General features: G+C 43.9%; 1 long non-coding RNA gene across 1 annotated transcript in view; it reads left to right on the forward strand.

Moving 5' to 3' along the window:
• LOC128351101 (uncharacterized) overlaps nucleotides 1-6,230 on the forward strand; it is a 38,116-nt gene extending 31,886 nt beyond the window's left edge. The window contains exon 3 of the long non-coding RNA XR_008319586.1: nucleotides 5,479-6,230. This is a non-coding gene — a long non-coding RNA (uncharacterized LOC128351101). The remainder of the gene's footprint in view (nucleotides 1-5,478) is intronic.
• Nucleotides 6,231-10,301: the final 4,071 nt, after the last annotated feature.

The raw sequence follows: 10,301 nt of genomic DNA on the forward strand, positions 1-10,301 counted from the left end.
GAGATTTCAGATCTGATGAGGCATATTTGTCACAGGTTCCACTTGTAGAAACATAATAACAAAAGCCTTAAAATGTAGCATTTAGAATACTGCCCAATCTAGAGCTGAAAAGGGAACATGTATTTTAAAGTGTCACTATGTGAATTAATAAAGATAAAATTAAAACACTTGTAATGTTAAAAATCTTACATGTCTTCTCACAGGACTGAGACATACCACTCAAGAGGATTAGCTTCTAAAAGTCAGATAATCCTCACTGTTGGGATAAAATATATCTTATAGAAATTCTTGTACCATATGCTACATAGGCATTTCCTTAAAATTAAATTAGCCACCAAAATGGAATTCATTTAGATAAGTTTTTTAAAGTTGCTTTAACCATCTATTTCAAAAGACTTTTTAATAGGTCTAGTCAGAGATTATGGAACAGAAAACAATTTATGAAAAATTAGGCAGAAACTGGAAAGAGAGACTTGGGAATGTTATAAGTTAAGGTTACAATAGTTCTGAAGACAGAAGGAAACTTTTTTCCAATCAGAAATTATATTGATTTTCAAGATGGCAATATAACACATACACACAATTATAGACACTAAAAGAAACAAATCCAATCTACCCAATCTTTAAATTTTTAATTTAGGTCTTGAATATAGAACTTGAATGAATGTATGGGTGTCATTTACTGTGCTTCTTGTGTCATTTCAATTTTGTGTGTGTGTGTGTTCTTTTAAATTCTATAAAATCCATCTTCACAGGGTATCAAACATGTGCTAACAGCTCTACATGCAACCCACTTCTGATTAAAATCCATGGCTAAACTCTTGTTGCTGTTTAGTGGGTTGAACTGTGGCAGTCCTATGCACCTGTACTTGGGTGTAAGATTCATTGGACATAGTGGGTCAAATTTATTAGAAAACATGCATATAATGGGGTTGTTGGGTGAATCCCTTCCATTCAAGCTTGGAACTGTATAAACAAACAATCCCCCCAACCTGGAAAATAGTTCTCCCCCTCCCCCGCACCAACCCAGTTTCCCTGCTTCACCTTAATGATGTTGTGACCCATCAGTAGGACTGGGAAAAATACAAATCCCAGCCTTCCTTGCATCTGGCACACATCCATCACTGTGTGCAGGCATCAGGGAGGAGATGAGTGCGGGGAAAGGCAACTATCTCTTTTCCTTTGCTGCTGCAGGAGTCATGAGAAAGGGAAGGGTGGTCGGGGGCTTTGGGGCATGAAGTGGGGGATGGGAGTGAGGGAAGGAAGGACGCAGAACTTGGGTCTGAGGGAAACGTCTGTCAGGTTTTACCTCCAAGCTATGCTCAGATAAAGTTTGGCAGCATCACTAGTTGTTAAAACATTCTAGGGCTGTTCTCATGATGCTCACCAAAGAAGGAGAAGCCTCTGACCCTGGTTCAGGAGGTGTTCATGCTTCTGACTGGCCATAATGAGAATTCTATAAGCAAGGTCAGAGAAGGGGGAAATTCTTGTACGGGGAATCAGGGTACAAAAGTGGGAAGCACAGGGAGTAATTTCCCTCCATGCTCACTCTGGAGCTGGGTACAAGTTCTGGGCTCATTGCTGCCACCTGCCTCCGTTCCCAGCTCACAGACTAGCATTTCCCGTTCCTCCTACTTTGTTTGAAGAATTCTCACAATGGCCAGTCAGGAGCATGCACAGCTCCTGAACTAGAGTCAGAGGCTTCTCCGTCAGGACTACTTGCATCCTACTCTAGTAATAATCCGTGTGAGAGCAGCCCTTCTATGTACTTGATCGTGAAGAGCAGATCGATTCAGGTGAGTAGTACATTTGTCCACACAATGTAGTATGGGCTTTAAAATATCAATCTGGATGTGTGACAGAATGCTCACTTTGCCATAGAATGCATTTAATATTCCATGTGAGCAGGGCCAACTATGGGGCCAGTTTAAGCAAAAACTGCTGACATTCATTATAAGGTTGGGGACGTGCCAAGAGTGCACCCAGACTGATTCCACGAAGGACATTCCAATGTGCTGTCAGGGCATTCCTTAATCATGTTACAAGGGTGTTCATCTGAATCGCCCTTCTACACATGCTCCCAGACTCTAGTGATTCAGACGAACATCTCATCACCCCATTAAGGGATGCCCTCAGAGGATGTTGGGACATCCTCCTGAGAAGTCAGGGCAGGTAAGCTTTCAGCATGTCCCCCACCTTATCACATGTCCCAGGCAGCGTTTTTCCGAACCAGCTTCTTTCAGATACCACTTAAAACAGCAGTCCTGAGTCACCTTCCATCACCTCCCTACATATTACAACTTATCCCATGTCCTGACATCATCTGGTGATCATCATGTTGTTGGTTTCTCTGCTCCTGGCAACAGTATCCAATGATGTGGAGCAGTGTTGTCTCTAACAGGGGTTCCCAGATGTTGATGACTACAACTCCCATAATACCCAAGCAAAAGCCATTGCAGCTGGGGATTCTGGGAGTTGTAGGCAACAACATCTGGGAATCCCTGTTAGAGGGAACACTGATGTGGAGTGCTCAGAGAAATGCCCAACATGGTTATGTAAGGATACAGAGTACATTTTACTAAACAATGTGGATGGGGAGAACTTGATACAGGGGAGATTTTTTGAATATATGCCCATGTTTCCTGAAATATGTCATTCTATCCATCCTTGAATGCTTGTATATTCTTTTGTCATGAAAAATCACTTAACCTAAGCATGGCAAGTAATTTATTGCTGGCTTTGCAAATAGCCTTATAACATACATAACATACATACATGACTAGTATAGATAAATCAGTACCTTTCTTTATCCAAGAAATCCCATGAAACTGGAGACAATGGGACATTAACAATGAATAATGTGTTTGAAGTAGATAAAGTTCCTTTGAGAATATAGAAGGCTCATGGGAGGATAGATATTTAAAAGTTGAACACAAGCTTGGAGTTAAAAATTTTGAATATAAGGAATTCTTCAAAACTGAAAGCAGTAAATATTTGGATACGCATGAACCAATACATGGACAGTTTTTGGGAAATGTTGACTGTATTGTTGATTTCTTTATAAAACTTCTTGATTATGTATTGTGCTGCATTATCATGGCAATGGAGGTATCCAGGCAGAGTCATTATTTATTTTATTTATTTTATTTATCAAATTTGTACACCGTCCCAAAGCATTTGCTGACTGGGAGTGCAAGGCACAGCCCTCTCTTCTCCAGCCAGCATTTCACGCTGCCTGGAGAAAGATGGGCTCTCCCCCCACCCGCCATTGGCCGCTTCCCTGTGTCTGTCATCAGACTCAGGGGGGTGAGGCCAGTGCCGAGAACAGGGCTATGACAGCCCTAGCAGAGTTTCCTTTCCCCTGTCAGTTGTTGGAAGCTCCAAAAGGAACTCCATTTCAGTAATTCCACTAACCACTGACAGGGGAAATGGAACTCTGCAGGGGCTGTCACATTCTCAGCATTGGCCCCACCAGCTTGTGCCAGACATCAGATGCAGGGTGTGTGACTTGCACGCAGAAAGGAATACCCAAGGGGCAGGGGAGCTGCCAGCCAGACTTTGTCCCCTGGCCCCTGACAACCTCCCTATGCCCCCGAACTCCCATTTGCCAATGGAGAGGGTGGGAGGAGCCACTGTCTGCCAACCAGAGGCGTATCTAGGGAAAATAGCGCCTGGGGCAAGCACTGAAATTGCACCCCCTGTCCAAACATCTGACACCCATCTTTCAGATAACTTTACCGTAATATCAGCTCAAAAATACAAGTCAAGCTCGTTCATCTTTTAATATTTCAAAAACTATTTAGCAGTGGACATAGCCAGACCAAACAATGCTGGAAAACTACAAATTTCAGTATGCTGGGGCTCATGAAATACCCAAATACTATTTGGTGGTGTACTTGGAAAACTAAACAGAAGTGCCTGTCTAATTCTCCACTATGCATCTACTAGCATCACTATTACATAAGTTTTAAAAATAAATTGAGAATTTGAATTTTCCCAGATACTGTGAAAATAATTAAAGGATATGCAGAGTAAACTGTGTCACTGCTTGGAATATATTCTAGTCTTTCAGAAAGACAGTTAAAATGGGATGAAGAGAGGAAGAAACTCCCAGTGAGCCTTAATACTAAGGATTTCACACTGATTCAAAGACAAACTCACCATTAATAGACATATTATTAAGACATCACATTTAACTCACTTATCACAAGAAGCAAAGTAAGAGCAAATGAATACAATCCTAGCTCATAAGCTTCAGGTCAGTATTCACAAGCCCTGATTCTCTGTACATAGTGCCAAAGTGAATATGTGTACAGTCACACACACACACACAATTACCTGTAGCCCCTTTGAGGGGCTTCCTAAAGGCTGTGGGGGGAGTGGTCTGCAAAGGTTCCCCCTCCCCCTGCTTGCCTCTAGGGCCTCACAGGGACCATTTGAGCATGTGCAGTGACCAATTTTAAAAACTTTTTTTAAATGGCCACTGAAAACAAAATGGCCACCGTGCATACTCAAATGGCCTCTGCGAGGCCTGGCATGGCCTAGGGCCTCACAGAGGCCATCTGAGCATGTGTGGTGGCCATTTGGTTTTTGGCAGCCATTTTTTAAAAATTCTAATTTTAAAAAATGGCGCCCCCTTCACGTGGTGCCTGGGGCACATGCCCTGCCTGCCCCACCCTAGATACGCCCCTGCTGCCACCAGTAAATCTAGGAGGCAGGGAAGGCTATGTTCAGTGTGCCACAGGGGACCCAGTGCAGAGCTTTGCCAGGCACGAACCCTGGAGGGGGCAGCGTAGGTTGTGATGAAATTATGCAGGACTACTTTTATGCAAATCAGCTTAGAACTCTTTGGAGTTGTCAATCATAAGAAGCAGAGAGTGGCAGATGTTCAAAGTGAAGTTCAGTTAGGATGGGGATTTGGGTCTGGGTAGGAACAGTCTAAAAGGGGAGTTGTTCTGAGACAGTCTAGAAAAATAAAAGACTGGGTTATTAGGACAGTCTGTGATAAAGACTGGGTTGTGAAGTACAGTTCTGGGAGGGAACTGGGTTCAAAGGTGAAAAGAGCCAGCATGGTGTAGTGGTTAGAGTGCTGGACTAGGACTGGGGACACCCGAGTTCAAATCCTCATTCAGCCATATTACTTGCTGGGTGACTCTGGGCCAGTCACTTCTCTCTCAGCCTAACCTACTTCACAGGGTTGTTGTGAGGAGAAACTTAAGTATGTAGTACACTGCTCTGGGCTCCTTGAAGGAAGAGCAGGATATAAATGTATATATATAAATTTATAAATAAATTTATAAATAAATACATAAATAAAAGCCTTCTATATTGTGTGCAGAGTAACTAAGTGCTTTGTGAGAAGTTCAAATCATCAGCTTTGTAACCAAGCAAGATTTCAGCCCTACTAAGCAGTAGTAACAAACCAACCTCAGATGGCATCTTTAAATAATATTCTTCTTATTTTGTTTTGTTTTAAAGTACATCTGACTGAGTGATTTCTGTAACAAACCCTCCTCATGTCTGCAAAGCCATGTTATCAGGGTAAAGAAACCAACAGAGTTACAGAGGCTTCATCATATAATCAGTGGCAGCAGATATATAAGACTTATAGAAGCTGAAGTAACATCTAAGGTGAAAAACAACTGAAAATAAAGTTTACACACATCCCTGACTCAGACCAAACACCACATGGGTACACTGGAATTTCATTTCCAAGCCTTCTTTCTGAGAACTCAAACTGCCTAGTAAGGAATAAGGTGACATGCAGCCGTCAAATGCTAGCAGAACGGGTGAATATAGCAATGCAGCTCTCCACTGGACATTGATCTGCTCTTGAAATGCCTATTTGCTCGGTGTCTCAGGGCACTGAAAGTATTTACACCCTAAGCAATAACATGAGTGATTAGAGCAGCAAAAGGCACTGCTAACACCAAGGCTCTTGGAGTGATGACAAAGGATGGCATTGATCTCCCTCAGTGCTGGGACCAGTTCTCTGATGTTCTTCCATCTTCTCTGCTGTATCATAAATATCATTCCAGTGGGGCTTGAACTTCTTGGCATCCTGCTTCCAATTCCCTTGGGCATTAACACATTGTTGGATCCCATCTCAACAGCTCTTGCATCTTTGGCAGGATGGTTCTTGTATATACCAAGCCAAAACAGCTGTTGAAACAATTTCTAAGCTGTTACAAAACACCTTCTATAAAATCACATGTTTTAAGGTAGGAATCAATAAAGAACCATACAACATGCAATGTGTTTACAGGGTGTGCTCTTTAGACTTTGTCTCCTCTTTCTTCAGAGCAAGATAGGGAGCTCTGTGTTGACAGTTGGGGGAGGGAGGGGCCACTATAGCTGGAACATGGGAGCTGGATGGTGGCAGGCTACCCAAGCTGCATCTATCTCTTTTCTCCTCCCCTCAGAGCAAGATGGCCTGCCTGCCTACCTACCTATCTATTTAATGTGAAAATCTATCTGTATAGGCCCAGCGTATTTCAGCAAGTTGCCTTCTTCTGGGGCACACGGATAATTCCTTCCAATTACATGGCCAATGCCTGGATGGGAGGTTGAGAACCCCAGATACGCTACTTTGATCTCTGTAGTGGAAGAAAGGCAGCATATATGTCTAATGAATAAAAACGGATGTAGCTAGTAAGGGCATTGCTGGGTTGTGGGACTTTGGGGTGTGTGTGTCTTTTTGTCTTTTTTGTTTTTGTTTTGATGATATCATGGCTGCGCCTGCAGCTATTGGAGATGCATGGGGTGGAGGGAGGAACTTCCTATTGATGAAGGGAAGTTTCCTCATGAATAAGCCAAATAGCATCTGAGGTAAAAAGAGGATGGTGCAGTGGGGAGATTTGGTTATGGCCATAGGCAAATTAATTCACTTGTTCAGCTGATAGATCCTACTCAGGCCTCCTGTCCTTGGGCAACCACACCACCTGCGGCAGACTAAAGAGGATATGGGGGGCCCCAGGGGCTGTGGAGGCCCTGAGCTTTGGCCCCAAATTCCAGGGGTAAGAGCACCTCTGGTTATGATAAAATTGTCTGCTATTTTTTGTGGGGGTAATGAATATATTACTCTTACAGACAGCACTGCCACAGAGGCACATGGGGGAGGGGGGAACCCTCTTCCAGTACAACACACATTAGGTAATGAAAATGAAGAGAGAGAGGAAAAAACACATCCCCAATTCTCCTCTGGAACATCACTGCATCTGCACTCAAATGCTGATCACATGCTGCTGCTTGCCTGCATGAATTTAATAAGTTTCTCACACAATTGTGTGATGGATGAGTGATCCCTTTTACTCAGAGAGGAAAAAAACACATCAAAGTAGAGAATCCCATTTGTGTTCCTTAATGGTGTTATTTTCACAAGATTGAGGTAGTGTGCTCTTCGTTTCTTAGCACTTGATGAAGGAGGAGGTATATTTGATTTAGGAATGGGGGTTTTGTAGATTCTCAGAAGTTGAGGTTACAGGGTGTGTGGGTGAGCTGAAGGGATATAGACCCTCTCCAAACTATCTATCAAAATGTCTATGTCTCACAAACTTTGGTAAGGAAAATTCAACATATAGACCCTCTCCAAACTATCTATCAAAATGTCTATGTCTCACAAACTTTGGTAAGGAAAATTCAACATCAAGAAGGTAGGGATTTTTTCAAAATATGCTATGATTACTGTAAAATCTAGATGAACAATGCCTAAGGGGATTGGTTAGTCTAAGCAGACATTATGGAAGATTCACAGGTGCTTCCATGTGCTTCTCCATGTGCTTCCCCAGGGTCTAGTCCAAGAAATGTGTAATATGATGGCATCTTGTTCAGCATTTTCTTGCTCCTAAAAGCACCAATCAGCTAGATTGGGGGATCAGGAAAACACTGAATGTAATGACATCACATCACACAGTACTTTACAAGATACTTTACAAGATACTCCTGGTTGGCAGTTCCTTGTAATGTCTAGTCAGACCTGGAGCTTCACCAGTGCTTGTTGATTTGTTGGTCTAGCTCATTTCAGGAATATTGCTGATGCTGAAAGCAACAAACCAAAATATACCCAACCAATAAATGCAGTATACATAGGCAGCAGAGTAATATCACATATGTCATAATAAAAGGAATCAGCATAGCATTAAATTCAGTTCCTAGAATATGTGGTCTCCAGCACATGACCAGGTTTTGTGGCACATTTTTCTTCTAATTTTCTCAGCAACAGATGCAAATAGAGAAACTTTTAACCACTGAGATTTTTCATCATGGTCTAATAAAGGAAAATGGAATTTTTCTTATGTAGTCCCACTGAAAATTCTAGCCAAGATGTCAGAAAGATGTTTCCCACTTGGGGATGTATACAGCAAGTGGGGAATCTAAAATGGAACTTTTTCCACCAGCCATTAGCAATACACACAAAGATGATTAACTGGAATTTTTGCAGATCTCCGTTTAGTCCAAGAGCCCGTGTCAAAAAACTTGCATGATAAGGTATGAAAGGTTTGACATCTGACTTCTGAGTTTTTAAACTAGTTCTGCCATTTCCAGAAGCGCCATTCTTATGAGCGGCTGCTGGGGCATTTATGGGGTGTAAGCCCCCTAAAACACCTTCTTGGGGCTATTACTCACATCATAAGGTACATGCATCATAAGGTATGTGGATAAAAGAAGTGGTATCTGTTGGGGGAAGATGCACATACTTCCAGACTGTCCAATCTGACTGACTTTGTTGGGGCTTAACCCCTTTCAGACCACTCCAAAAAGGGCTAACAGGGGCCATAAATTACATCATAAGGTACGTGGCTGAAACTTAGACAGTTTGGTAGAGATGACCTTCCTGCATCTTAAAATGTGCAATCTGACTATTTTATGTGGGGCCAATCCCAAATCAGACCATTTAATGTGCTTGGGACATAACCGCTTCCACTGTATTGAAGCATATTCACATCTGCTAGAATGCTCATGAGGAGAAAAGGAAGCCTCAGAGGCATAATGCCTCTCAATACCAGTTGCAGGGGAGCAACAGCAGGAGAGAGGGCATGCCTTCACTTCTTGCCTGTGGGCTCCCCAGGGGCATCTGGTGGGCCACTGTGTGAAACAGGATGCTGGACTAGATAGGCCTTGGGCGTAATCCAGCAGGACTCTTATTATGTAAGGGAGTGAGTGGGCAAAGAGATTCTACTGTACTGATCTGGAAGTACACACATTGTTTCTGAAATTATGAACTCCCTTAGCAATAAAGTCAAATGCAGCTTATATCTGGTGGGCTTGTAACTTTGTGGCTTTCTAACTTTCAGCTTTTAAATTTGGTTTTAGCTAGATCTGTTTTTAGTTTTGATTAATTTTACTAATTTTGTATTGTTTTATATTGTTTTGCTAATTTTGTGAGCCACCCCAAGCAGTATTACATTGGAGGGGTGAGATATAACTATTTAAAGTACATACGCAAATAAAGGATTTATATTGTTTTGACAACTTTCTGAGCCATCCCAAGCAGTATTACATGGGAGCGGGTGGGATATAACTCTTAAATACATACGTTTTACAAGTATGTATCTTCTGATGCCTCCAAATGTGGGAGGAAGCTCATCTAAAGTATGGGCTAATTGTCTTTCTGCTTTCACTATTTTTATAGGGGTAGACCCGGCTCAAGGTCCAACCCTTGTGAAATATTTAGATACTAGCCGACCTCACACAGAGCATCTGTGCGCTCTTTGGGGCTGGTGGTTACTTTCCCCCCACCACTTTCTGCACCGTCTCCGCTTCCTCACCGCAGCTGGCCCATGCCGGGCCCAGCTGCCTCTCCTTCCCACCCCCTCTGCATCCCGCTTCTGCCTCCCTTTCTTTCCCCAACCCCCCCGGGCCTGCTCGGCAGCGCAGCTTCACTGCCTGCCTCTCACCCCCGCTGGGTGTGGCGCAGCTCTGCCACCTGCCCAGCTGGGCCCTCCACCTCTTCCTGGTAGTCCAGCCACCGACTCAACATGGGGCATGGACCTGCTGCCACCGCTTCCTCACCGTGGACGGCCTGGCTCGGCCCGCGTGGCTCCGCCAGCTGCCCAGCTTGGCCCAGCCGCCTCTCCTCCCTGCCACCCGCTTCTGCCCCCCCCCACTCCCTCCGCTCTTCGGCCTGGCTCTGCCACCCACCCAGCCGGGCCCTCCACCTCTTCCTGGCAGCCCAGCCACCGCCTCACCACGGGGCCACCCACCACCTCCTCCTCCTCCCCATTGCCACTGCTGCCTCCCCCACTTTCTTTCCCCCCACCCAGCGAATAGGCCTAGGCCTGAGCCTGCCTCTGCCCACCAAA

Source organism: Hemicordylus capensis, chromosome 3, assembly GCF_027244095.1.
Source record: "Hemicordylus capensis ecotype Gifberg chromosome 3, rHemCap1.1.pri, whole genome shotgun sequence".
In the NCBI taxonomy this organism is placed as follows: Eukaryota; Metazoa; Chordata; class Lepidosauria; order Squamata; family Cordylidae; genus Hemicordylus; species Hemicordylus capensis.